This window comes from Mus caroli, chromosome 14, assembly GCF_900094665.2.
Source record: "Mus caroli chromosome 14, CAROLI_EIJ_v1.1, whole genome shotgun sequence".
NCBI classification, from domain to species: domain Eukaryota; kingdom Metazoa; phylum Chordata; class Mammalia; order Rodentia; family Muridae; genus Mus; species Mus caroli.
Window position 1 is genome coordinate 52,606,744 of NC_034583.1, and position 12,370 is coordinate 52,619,113.

At 45.3% G+C, this 12,370-nt stretch overlaps 1 protein-coding gene across 1 annotated transcript in view; it reads right to left on the minus strand.

The window, feature by feature from the left end:
* Positions 1-11,971, minus strand: part of Kpna3 (karyopherin subunit alpha 3) — a 91,180-nt gene extending 79,209 nt beyond the window's left edge. The window contains exon 1 of the mRNA XM_029469010.1: positions 11,953-11,971. The gene's annotated coding sequence lies outside the window, so the exon portion shown is untranslated. The remainder of the gene's footprint in view (positions 1-11,952) is intronic.
* Positions 11,972-12,370: the final 399 nt, after the last annotated feature.

Consider the following 12,370-nt stretch of genomic DNA (forward strand, 5'->3'; position numbering starts at 1 on the left):
TGTTAAAGAAGATATAAAAAAAAGGTATTCTTTTTAAAACTTTTTTTTTTTGGTTTTTCGAGACAGGGTTTCTCTGTGTAGCCCTGGCTGACCTGGAACTCACTCTGTAGACCAGGCTAGCCTCGAACTCAGAAATCCACCTGCCTCTGCCTCCCAAGTGCTGGGATTAAAGGCATGTGCCACCAAGCCCAGCTCTTTTGAAAACTTTTGAGATTCAAATTAGACCTGAACTTTATCTTCAGACCCTCAGTACTCCACAAACCCTACTGGACAGACACACACACTAAATTAAGTTTAAAATGTCATACAAATTGGGCATAGTGGTACAGGTCTGCAATTTTAGCTTTTTGGTTGTGGAGACCGGAGGATAATGAGTTTGGAGTCAGGCTAAGAATAATGATGAGTTAATTAAAATTGAATGATAATTTAATATCTACATATTTTTATTTCTTCTATCAGAGAAAAATGAATTGTCTCAGAGAGACTAGATTCCAAGCTTACGCCCATTAATTGACCCTGAAGATTCTTGATTCCCAAATCATTCCTGACATTTTAATTCTGGAACATGTTTGGCAAATGTCTGTACTCACACAAGAGGAAATCTGTCAGCTGTCTAGATTTGATTTTTCAGAGCACTGAGGCAAAACTCATGCCACCGTCCCCCAGTTCAGCTCAGAAATAAAACCCATGGAAGTTCAACTTCAACTTAGGCATTCCTTCAGATCAGCATCAAAAGCTGGGGGGTGGGGGGGAGAGCATTGTGGAGCAAGTGTTCAATGAGCAGCCCCGGAAGAAGAGCGCACTCTAGTTAGGAATGCCAGCAGCCAGCGGCACAAGAAGGGCAGATCCTTTAATCAACCCTTATGACAGCCTCCACCCTCAAACAAGCAGGGCAAGTGCTGAGTGACCTAAAGCTCCTGCTATGAAGCTCACAAAGCGACTAAAGCCACTCGTCGGTGGCCCACCATCCCCCGAGGGATGACGCTGCCTCTCTTTCTGTGCATTTTCATATTCAAGACGACAGGATTTTCTCCCCAAACCCAGGACACAAAACTGTTGTGGAAGAAAGGCAAGATCAAGAGAGCAGCAAGAGGACCGATGCCGTCCAGGTTAGTTTTTATTGCTAGCTCGCCATACCTAGAGTCGCCTGAGATGAAGAGACCGTGTTTGAAGAATTGTCTCCCTAGTGCTGAGATTAAAATTGTGCCACCATGCCGAGCTTCAAGGATTTTCCTATACCAGCAAAGACAATGTCCTAGTTAGGGTTACTTTTGCTGTGATGAAACACCATAACCAAAGCAAGCTGGCGAGGAAAAGGATTATTCCCGTGTGCTTCCATAGTGCAATCCATCATTGAAGGACGCCAGGACAAGAACTCAAACAGGACAAGAACCCAGAGGTAGGAGCTCATGCAGAGAGGCAGGAGCTCATGCAGAGGCCATGGAGGGGAGCTGCTTACTTGCTTGCTCCTCATGGCTTGCTCCATTTCTTATAGAACCCAGGACCACCAGCCTGGGGATGATCCTACCCACAATGGGGTGGGCTCTCCCCCATCAATCTCTAATTAAGAAAATGCCTTATAGCTGGATTTTTTTTTTTTTCTGAAACAGGGTTTCGCTGGCCTCGAACTCAGAAATCTGCCTGCCTCTGCCTCCCAAGTGCTGGGATTAAAGGCATGTGCCACCACTGTCTGGCTTCTTATAGCTGGATTTTATGGAAGGAAACATTGTCTCAATTGCGGTTCCTTCCTTTCAGATAATTCTAGCTTGTGTCAAGTTGACAAAAAACCTAACCAGTACACCATCTCTAGCCTGTTGGTTCTTACCCTTAGAGTTGTCCCTCGTGGTCACAAGAAGATTCCAGTAGGTATAAGACTTAGGTCCCCATATACCTGTATCTAAAAGTAGGAAGAGGAACATGTCTCCTTATCCCCCTCCCCAACATTAGAAAGAAAAACCTTTCCCAGAAACATTGCAAACGTTGTACATATAAACTCATCAACTGGGGTTAGGTTACATACTCATAGAATAATAATTAATAATGATAATAATAACTAATAATAATAATAATAATAATAATGGTGTTTTTCAGTTCTAGATGGAGAAGTAGGTTCCAGTCACAAGGATGAAAGCTGAGGACAGACTAGCGGCTGGGAAGGGAATCATTAGATGCTTTTGCACGCTGTGACCCGAATGTGTGCTAGAAGACTGATTGGGATCACAGTTTCAGAGGGTTTGAACTGATCTTGGCAGGGAAGGCATGGTGGGGCAGCCCAGATGATAGCAGAGAGAGCCGGTGGCAGAAACTTTCACATATCTGAACTTCAGGAAGCATCAAACAAGACAATATCCAGAGGCTAAGTATAACTTTCAAAGGCCTTTCCCCTGCGGCAAATAGGGCCCACATTCTAGAGTTCTCACAACTTGCCAAAAATAGTGCTTCTAGTTTGATGCTCACATTCAAAACATAAATATGAGCTGCCAGTCTCTTCAATGCTCTGCAAGGGTAAAATGTCCATATGTCACCCAGACATGCTCTTTGAGGTAGGTCAATAGCAACCAACAGTATTATTCAGGAAAGCTTCACAGAGCCTGTCCCTCCCTGAAACTCCTGTGGGATCAAGGCAGAGGAGACCAGCACTTCCTAATAGGAGTCCCAGAAATGCCTTTACTGCCATTTCTACACACACACAGTCTGTGTACTGGTGACTTGACATAACCTAGAATCATGTGGAAAGACAGTCTTAATGAGGAGTAGTCTAGACCAGGTTTGCCTGTGGGCATGTATATGGGGAGATTGTCGTGACTGGTAATTAGTGTCGAAAAGCCCAATCCATTGTGGACAGTACCATTCCCTAGACAGAGGTTCTGAACAATATAAAAATGTAAAAGACAGCTGAGAGCAAGCAAGCAAAGATGCGTTTATTCAAGCATTGCTGTGGACTTGGATGTGACTGGGGGTTTGAGCTTCTGCCTTAATGCCTCCAAGATGAGGCACTGTAACCTGGAATTATGATCTATAGAAGCCCTTTGGGGGGGTCTGCGTGAGGTTGGCCCCCATAGCCTCATGTGTTTGCATACTTTGTCTGGGAAGGATTGGGAAGCATGCCTTTGTTAGAGGAGATGTGTCACTAGGGATGCACTTGTTCAAAGGCTCTCTCTCTCTCTCTCTCTCTCTCTCTCTCTCTCTCTCTCTCTCTCTCCTGCCAGTGGACCAACCTGCATGTGAGCCACCATGTGCCCCACAATGATGGTCATTTGTTCTATTCTGTGGTGATCATGAAGTCAGTCTCTTATACTGCAAGCAAGCTCCCTGTTAAATACTTTCTTTTATAAGAATCTCTATGGGCCTGATGTCTCTTCGCAGCAATAGAACAATGACTAACTCAGTCTTCCTCCATTACGTTGCTCCTGGTCAAGATTTTTTTTTTAATCATAGCAACAGAGGTGAAGTAGAACAATCCATCAGGCTCAGAATTATCCTAATACAGAATCAAGACCCATGTGACAGAGGTGCTTGGAGTGACTTTCCTAGTGTTACTGAGTGTACTGAGGAGGCCTGGCTATGGTGGCGCCTGACTTTAATTATGTCACTCAAGAAGCAAAGGCAGGTGTGTCTCTCTATGTGTTAAGGCCAGCCTCATCTACATAGGAAGTTTCAGGCCAGCAAAGGCTACATAGTTCCTGTCTTAAAATCAAAACCAAAATCAAAACCAAAACCTCTGGGCATCTGGAAAATGCTTGAGGCACTGTGGAAAACTCTGCTAATTAAGGTCGATGTCTCCCATTGAAGAATAGCCTTCTGGGGCTTGACGCAATATGGAGGATACCCTTCATTAGCAAGACTTCCCCTCTCTGACTTTGTCTGAAGAATTCAAAGCCCCCATACACATCTGTACCTGCAGAATGTCACATAGCCTTAGTTAGATTACAGGTTCAACTATCTCCCCGTAAGAACCCATTCAGCTAGCAGCAGAGATTTGTGAAGCGCTTCCCCATGCCAATGAGGCATTTTGGTACCCTAAGCCCTCAGCCTTTCCTTTGCCCATCTTGAATGTTTCTACCCCACCTGTCGAAATGATACAAGCCTTGAATTGCAGTGGTGAAGTTGATCTGCCTCCCTGAAGCTGGTCCCAGTGGTGTGTCTTCTTCACTGTACGTACTCATGGGCTTCCGAACCCCCCATCTGTCATCTGCTCTCTTTGGCCACGAGGACCTATATCAGACAATCTACAAGGGCACGGAGAGCCACAGGGCATAAGCATGAGGACCCGAATTTGATCCTCAAAACCCACATTTAGAAAGAAAAAAAAAAAAATGATGCCTGGCACAGTGATGTACCTACAATCCCAGAGCTGGGGAGAGAAGTAAAGACAAGAGGATCTCTGGTGCTCAGTGGCCTGCTAGTTTAGAGGAACTGACAAGCTGCAAATTCAGTAAGAGAATCAGTCTCGAAATAAAAGTAATTTAGGAAGGCGCCATATGTCAACATCTGGCCTCCACATGTACACACACACACACACACACACACACACCGACACACCGACACAGAGCACTACTAAATTGAAGATAAGTACTTGGGGCTGGTGAGATGGTTCATCGGTTAAGAGCACTGACTGCTCTTCTGGAGGTCATGAGTTCAAATCCCAGCAACCACATGGTGGCTCATAGCCATCCTTAATGAGAAACAAAGGAGGAGGAGGAGGAGAAGGAGAAGAAGAAGGTGAGTACTTGTACACTGGCTCCTTTGGCTTCAATGAACCCACAATCAAAGCAAACCGAACAACCCCACCAATGGCCAAGAAGAAAGAGAATGGGCTGAAACTATACCAGAAAGGAGATCCTTTCCTGCCCTTGTGCTAACTAAAACTCATCCTCCAGTCTAAGGAGGAATGCAGTTTCTGTCCTTGGCTGTCTTGGAAGGCTAAAATAGATCGGCACTTCAGCACTCAGCTGTGGACACATGCCCATGTCTGTCTGAATGAATAAGCATAAAATGCCAAGTGCTGGGTGTGCGGCCATCAAGTAGGACCCAGACAGTGTCACTGTGCGGCAGCTACCTGGGAACCTGGCCCTGCCCCAGCAAGGGGGTTCCAGGCCAAGGAGTTGGATAAACAAATAGCTTTGCCTCAGTGTGTGAAGTGCTATTATGGGCATGTGACCAGAGGCTGTGGGCATGCTAATGGGCAGAGAGTCAAGAGGGTAGATATCAGGAAAGCCCCGCATTAGGTCATCCTAGGTACATGGACAGTACAGTCACTCAGGTTCAAAGCAAGAGCCCTGAGTCATGAGGGAAGAGCTAGGAGGAGTTCAGAAGCTCCATCAAATAAGGCAGAGGAAGGGATAAGGGGAGGGTCTTGGAAGATTGTCTCTCAAGATGGTTTGGGGGGGGGATGGCAGGGGGTGGGCGGGGGAGGAATGGCAGTTTTAAATGCCAGTTTCAGTTTGTTTGTTTGTTTGTTTGTTTGTTTTTTAAGCCTGTTTCATGAAGCAGTGGTTGCACATGGTTTTATGTATGGTATCTCAGATTATATAGTAACTTACATACATTATCTAAGCTTACATTAACTATGTTCTGTTCCTTCTTCTGACTTCCATGGGCACCAGGCATGCACGTGGCGTACATACATACATGCAGACAAAACACTCACACACATAAAATAAAATAAAGAATTTTAAAAATTCACAACATCCCGGGTTTGAGCTGTATTAGTGAAGGAAACTATATACCACAGTGAAGGAGGTATATACCACTCTGCTCTGCATACTGGACTGTACTCTCTGTAACTCAGATTGGGACATGGAAATGGTCACCAGAGGCAACACTCTGGCCACTTTGAGCTGTCCAGGCAGCGTTGTCAGATAGAAACACCAGTTCTCAGAGCCCTGCTCACAGTTACACAGTGGGAACCTTCTGGGCACAAGGGCCCCTGGGAAACAGATGCACAGTGAGCTTGAGGCTCTTGCTGCTCAGAGCAAGAGCCTTGTCCCAGGCATCTTCCCACCCAGCACAGAGAAAGTTCCAGGGGAACCCTAGAACTCAAACTCAGCAGAAGGACATGCTGTGGACAGTAAAAGAGTAATTTTGGATTGAAGCGATCTGTTTTTTTAAAACAGGCTTTAATTTAATCTACTAACTTCATTTATTTTTAATTACCTCTTTTACTTTTTGAAATTACAGTATAATTACATCATTTTCATCCCTCCAAACCTTCCCATATACTCCTCTTCGCTCTCTTTCCAATTCATGGCCTTTTATAAATATATACGTATTCCTAAGTACAGAAATACAGCCTGCTGAGTCTGTATAAATGTGACTTTTGTGTATGTTTGCAGAGATGACCATTTGGTGTAGGATAATCAGTTTGTGTGCTCTTCCCTGGAGAAGACTATTTCCCTCCCTCTCAGCATTCCTTAGTTGCCTGTAGTTCTTCATGTAGGGTTGAAGCCTCGAGGGCTTTCCTCCATCTGTATTCTGTTGTCCTTGTTCAGCTCATACTCAGGCAGTCATGTTAGCAAGAATGCCTGAGTGTAGCTTCTGACATTACTAGGGAACACAAACTCAGAGCAATCTTCCTTGGCTTCTGACTTTTTCAATCCTTCTGTCCCCTCTTCCACAGTGTCCCCTGACCCTTAGGTACAGGAGTGTTTTGTAGATGCATCCATTGAGACTGGGATCCCCAACTCTGCCTTTTGGTTGTTTGTGGTTTTCTACAGTAGTCTCTGCTGCAAAGAGAAGTTTCCTTGATAAGGGATGAAAACTACACTTACCTGTGGGCATAAAGACAAATGTTTATAGACTGTTGTTAGGGATTGTGTTGGTTTAGTAGTGGGTGGATGTAGGTTCTCCTCCAAGACCCATAACTTCACTAGCCCCAGATAATTGGTTAGGTTTCCAGCACTAGGTGGAAAGACCTAAAGTCCAGACCTTAAGTTCAATTAGAGAGCTGTTGGTTACCCCCGAGGTGTACGTATCGATACCTCAGCCTTAGGGTTACTGTGCCACGCTGGTCATTGATGTGGTTCATTGGCATCATAGCTAGGTAGGACTGTTGGGTCTCTCATATGGAAGTTTTCGTGGTATCTTATGGTACCATAAAAGCTAGTCCTCAGGGAAGAGACTTCATGTCAGTTCCAGCTCAAGGGCCTCGGGGTCTTGTGTCTAAAGTGCACCATGACATCAGCGACAGGGTCTTCTCTCCTAGCTTTGGTTTAACCAGGGAAATACCAATAGCTTGTAATTGGGGGAGTTTCTTAAATAGCCTTGATCAACAACTCAAAAAAAAAAAAAAAAAGCCAGGCGTGGTGGCACACTCCTTTAATCCCAGCACTCAGGAGGCAGAGGCAGGCAGATTTCTGAGTTCGAGGCCAGCCTGGTCTACAAAGTGAGTTCCAGGACAGCCAGGATTATAAAGAGAAACCCTGTCTCAAAAAACAAAAACAAACAAACAAACAAACAAACAAAAAACAAAAAAAAGCAAAAAAGCAAGCAAGCAAGAGAGAGAGAGAGAGAGAGAGAGAGAGAAAGAAAGGCAGGCTTCTCATACCTGATGTTGGGGTTTTGTTAAATGCTCTATGGCTCTTGGAAGGAGCGTTATCAGATGAGAAAACTTCATTTAAACTATGTATGTATATCTATACATAGACTTATACTTTAGGCTTTTAAATATAATTAATAGTGTGGTTTCTTATGACTTTTCAAATACCCTTAATGTTATTATACTCTCTTCCTTCCTTTTGTATCTCTCCCCTCCCCTCTCCCCCCACCCCTCCCTCACTAGATAGCCCCTTTGGTCCCATATCCCTGATCAGGTGACCTGTACCTTGCTGTTGTTCTGTCTATTGCTCACAAACCCCACGGCCCCATCAACAGTTCCTTATTACTTTCCTGGTGTCTGAAGTTCCTCCAGGATATTTGCTCACATCTGACGATAGGGAGTTAGGAGCCTCAGATGAGGAAGAACACACAATGTTGTCTTTCAAGGTTTGGGTTACCTAACTCGGTATAATCTTTTCTTCTTCTATCCATTTACTTGCAGAAGTTCATATTTAATTTTTCTTTATAACTCAATACAATCTACTAATTTCTTTTGTATGAAGTTTAGGGTTTAAGTTGTGGGCGGACAAGAAAGCGGTTGCTAGAAAGCATCCGTATCACATTCCTTCCGGGCTCTGGGGTCAGGTGTGAGGGCAAGGACCCCAGGAGCAACTGCTGTTTGGCCAATTCACTAGCATTTCAGGGACCCTCCTGAAAGCAGTGAGACACAACCTGAATGATCTCACTTTATATTAACACAGCATTGCTGACCCATTGAGATCCTTTGAAATCTCACAACTGAACAGCCTTCCTTTCTAGGGCAGGGAGGCAGCGGTGCGGTGTGGCAAATGGGCATGGGGCACTGCCAAACCATGGCTGGAAAGCTTTTTCCTGCAGAGGAAAATCAACTTGTCTAAAGGAGCAGAGGGAAGAGTTTCAACACCAAGCATCAGCCTTCATGTATCTGAAGAAAGGAAAAATAAGGACAAAACCAGGAAAGAGATAGGGTAGAGCAGACCTCAAAGACAAATAGAGGCAGCCTTCAAAATAATCAGGAGGAGGAAGCCCTTTCCCCAGGCCGCCTCTGACTTCTACATGTGCGATGTTGTGTGAAAGCAAGGGGAATCCGAGCTAAGGGGCAATCCAGCCAGGGAAGCCTGTGCTGTGCTGCCTCCAGGCCTGGCCAGTACTTCAACATTAGTGGCTAAGAGAGGAGCAGTGTGCTCACACCATTAACTAATGAGGCCTGCGCCCAGAGCTGTTTCCTCACTGCAGAGTTGCAAAGCGGGAGGTGTAAGTGTGAGGTCCGCAGAGTTCATCTGGTGGGGAGCTGCTCCAAGATGAGCACCAGAAGCCGGCCATAGCCATAGCATGAACACATGACAATTAGCCCTTCGCCGATCACGCCATTTGTTCAAGGTAAGGTAAAGTTTTGAGTAAGCAACATCCCTGAGCTGGTTGTAAATTTCTAAAATTTCCCAGAGGTATATAATAATGCTTTAACATTAACATTTACGAAAGCAGAGTTGAAAAGTCCTGCCTGCATTTCTTCAGTGAAGTATCCATGGAAGTTATAGGAAGAACGTGATTTAACTTAATCTACAGGTCACCAGGGGAAGCAAGCTAGGAGAGGATCTGGCTTAGAGCCCCTGAAAGTGTCAATGATGTGCTGAGAACACCGGAGTGGTGAGATTTTCTTAAAATGGTAGTTCCTAACTCTATTTATTTGCTTGAGTGATTCTAAGATACGGTTGATTCCAGCTTACCTGGACTATCCAAAGGTATGGTCAACCTTCGTTCGTATTCTGAAGGTCTCTGGATGAGACTAACACTTAAATCGATGGACTAGAACAAGCACATATAGCTGGTCCTTCCTAGTTAGGGTGCCTTGCTCAGTCAGCCCAAGGCTTGGGGAGAACTCAGACCAACTTTCCTTGGGATGAAGGGAGTTTTCCAGTCTGGCAGCCCCTGAATTTGGAGAGCAGAATTGAATTGACTCTTCCTGAGCAGTCCCACGCTGAAAACTGTGGCCATGTCAGTCTCCCAGTGCATGTGAGACAGTTCTGCCAACATGCTTTTCTCTATACACACCCTAACAGCTCTGCTACTCTGGAGAGCCCTGACTACTGCAAACTTCACTGTGGGCTTTTAGAAAGAAGGCTTCCGGGATTCTTTAAATGTGCCAACCTGAAGATCTGCTACCTAGAAAATGGCACACAAGGAAAAAATATATTTTATGTGTGACTCCCATGGACTTGCCCAAATGGGGAGCACATGCAAGGATTTCCTCCCTCAGATGAAAATTCCCCGAACCTCCAATTAGTAAAAAGGATATGCCCACTTCCTCCCTGTCCAGATGATATCATTCTGAGAATGACTCTACGTGGTGGGAGAGGAAGCAGTCTGACTTCACAGAGTTGCAGAGGTTCCAGAAAGGCCTCCAATATATTGACAAAATACCCAAAAGGAACAACTCAATGCAAGAAGGGCTTATGGATTCAGAGGTTGTAGTCCACAGTTGGTGGCCTCTCACTGTGCCTAGACAGCTGGGAAGAACAGCATAGCAGGGGCATGGGGTGAGGCGGTTTGGTCACTTTATGGTGAACAGAAAGCAGGGTGGGCAGGATAAAAGATAACCCCAAGCGTCCTGACAGACCAACCTGCTTCCTCTGTCTGCATCTCATCCCCTAAAGCATCCCAAGTCTTCCCAAATAGCACCACCTGTCCTCAAAATATGAGCCTTTGTGGTGGACGCTTCATAACAAAAGCACTATGCCTTGCTTCTCTGAGAGACTAGGGGTTCCTACTGTTGGTGCCGGGGTTCCTAAACAGAGAGCCTTGTTGCATCCCATGGAAGAAGCACTGTCCACACTTGGAGACAGCTGAGGGCAGCTGGCAGCTGGTCAGCATCATGACACCTGCTCCTTTCCTTGCCCTCACAGATGGACAGTGGCAGCAGATGATGTCTGTCACCTCTGAACAGAGGTCACTTGGATAATGACACTTCTCTGTCCTTTTTTCCATTGCCCCCAGCGATAGACTTCGAATGATAATAGAGGTGCTAAATAGAAGGGACAAAATGCCTGTGCTTCCCAAGCCCTACACTAGACCAGGCATCAACTTTTCATTTTGTTAAATTACTGAATCCTCCAAGTGGTTTGCCAGTATACTCGAATATAGAAATACTGCTATTGAGGAATGACAGTGTTGGAAATACTAGACAAGTTTGAAGACTAATGTTTGAAAGCCATGATTTTCCACTAACCTTAACAGGGAGAAAAGTCAGGGTCTTGCCTGGATGAGGACAGAGCAGTCCAAACACAGAGATGCCACAAAAAGACTGGGCTCCCCCTGGGTGCTGCCACACTGCATAAATCCAGGAGGTGCCATCCTGCAGGACTCTAGAGTTACACAGTGCACAGCTTACCTGTCTGTGCACCTGGAATGAAGGGATATCCAGACAGGATGCTAGGAGAGTGACTTAGTTAGGGTTTCTATTTGCTGCCATGAAATATCATGACTAAAAAGCAAGTTGGGGAAGAAAGGATTTATTCAGCTCATCACTCAAGGAAGTTGAGACAGGAATTCAAACAGAGCAGGAACCTGGAGACAGGAGCTTATGCACAATCTATGGAGGAGTGCTGCTTACTAGTTTGTTCTCATGATTTGCTCAGACTGCTTTTTTATAGAACCCAGAACCACTAGCCCAGGGATAGCCCTACCCATAACGCACTGGGCCCTTCCCCATTGGCCACTAATTGAGAAAATTCCTTATAGTTGGATCTCATGGAGGCATTTCCTCAACTGAGGCTGCTTTCTCTTTGATGACTCTAGCTTATGTCAAGTTGACACAAAACCAGCCAGTATAGAGAGGGAAGAGAATGACACAGAAGCCCTGCATGCCTGTCTCCTGGCTTCATGCAGTGCCTTGGAGATACACAACAGATGCCTCTCTGGTGGAAACATTCTATTCTTCAGGGATACTTGGTGGGCAGGGGGGTGGGGGGTAAAGAGTTCAAAACAGAATCAGGAAGTCCCTGAAACTGAACAGATTCACTAGGCCTCTCCCTCCAAGAGTAAGCAACAAAGCCCTTGAGAATCACTCTCAGACAAGACAAGCTGCAGGGAAGACACCAGAGCTGCCTGGAAGAAGCAGAAATCAGACAAGCTGCCTAGAAGAGGCAACCAAGTCACTTGGAAGGGACACTTGTTAGTTTGTTGAGTTATACACAGGCTGTGCAGTGTGCGCCAGGTTCCCAGCTCGAGAGAGCTGTCAGCCTTGCCAGGGTGGGCTTTGGTGATACAGCCGTCTTTGAGTCATTTCTGTTTCTGTAAGTAACCCCTCACCTATACTTTTGTAATTAACCCCAACAAAACTCATTATTTCATCAAGATGGACTTTAGTGACACCCATACCTTGGTATGTCATGCTCCCTCTCTGGAGTGAGTAGACATATGTGTAGCATCTCCCCAGAAAAAGTGTTGTCCCATAACACCTGGTTATTGTCGAGAGACCTGGAGAGTCGATCGGCACTTCAACAAATCAGATTCCAAGACGAATCCCAGTTTTCTGCCTATGGTAGAAGAGACCTTCAATAAATAGCTACCAAGAGAAAAGCTGTGCTAAAAGATGACCAACCCTGAAGTTGGAAGATAGGGACCATTACGTGATTTATCATAGGAAAGCTTTCCTCTGGTTCCCAATGTGCGGTTGATGCCTTCCACATTCTGCTGTTTGTTTTTCTAACTTGGCATTATGCAAGATTTCAAATACGCACTAAATAGAAAATAATGTCACTGACCTCAACAGTTATCAACTGTGGAAACCCTGCTT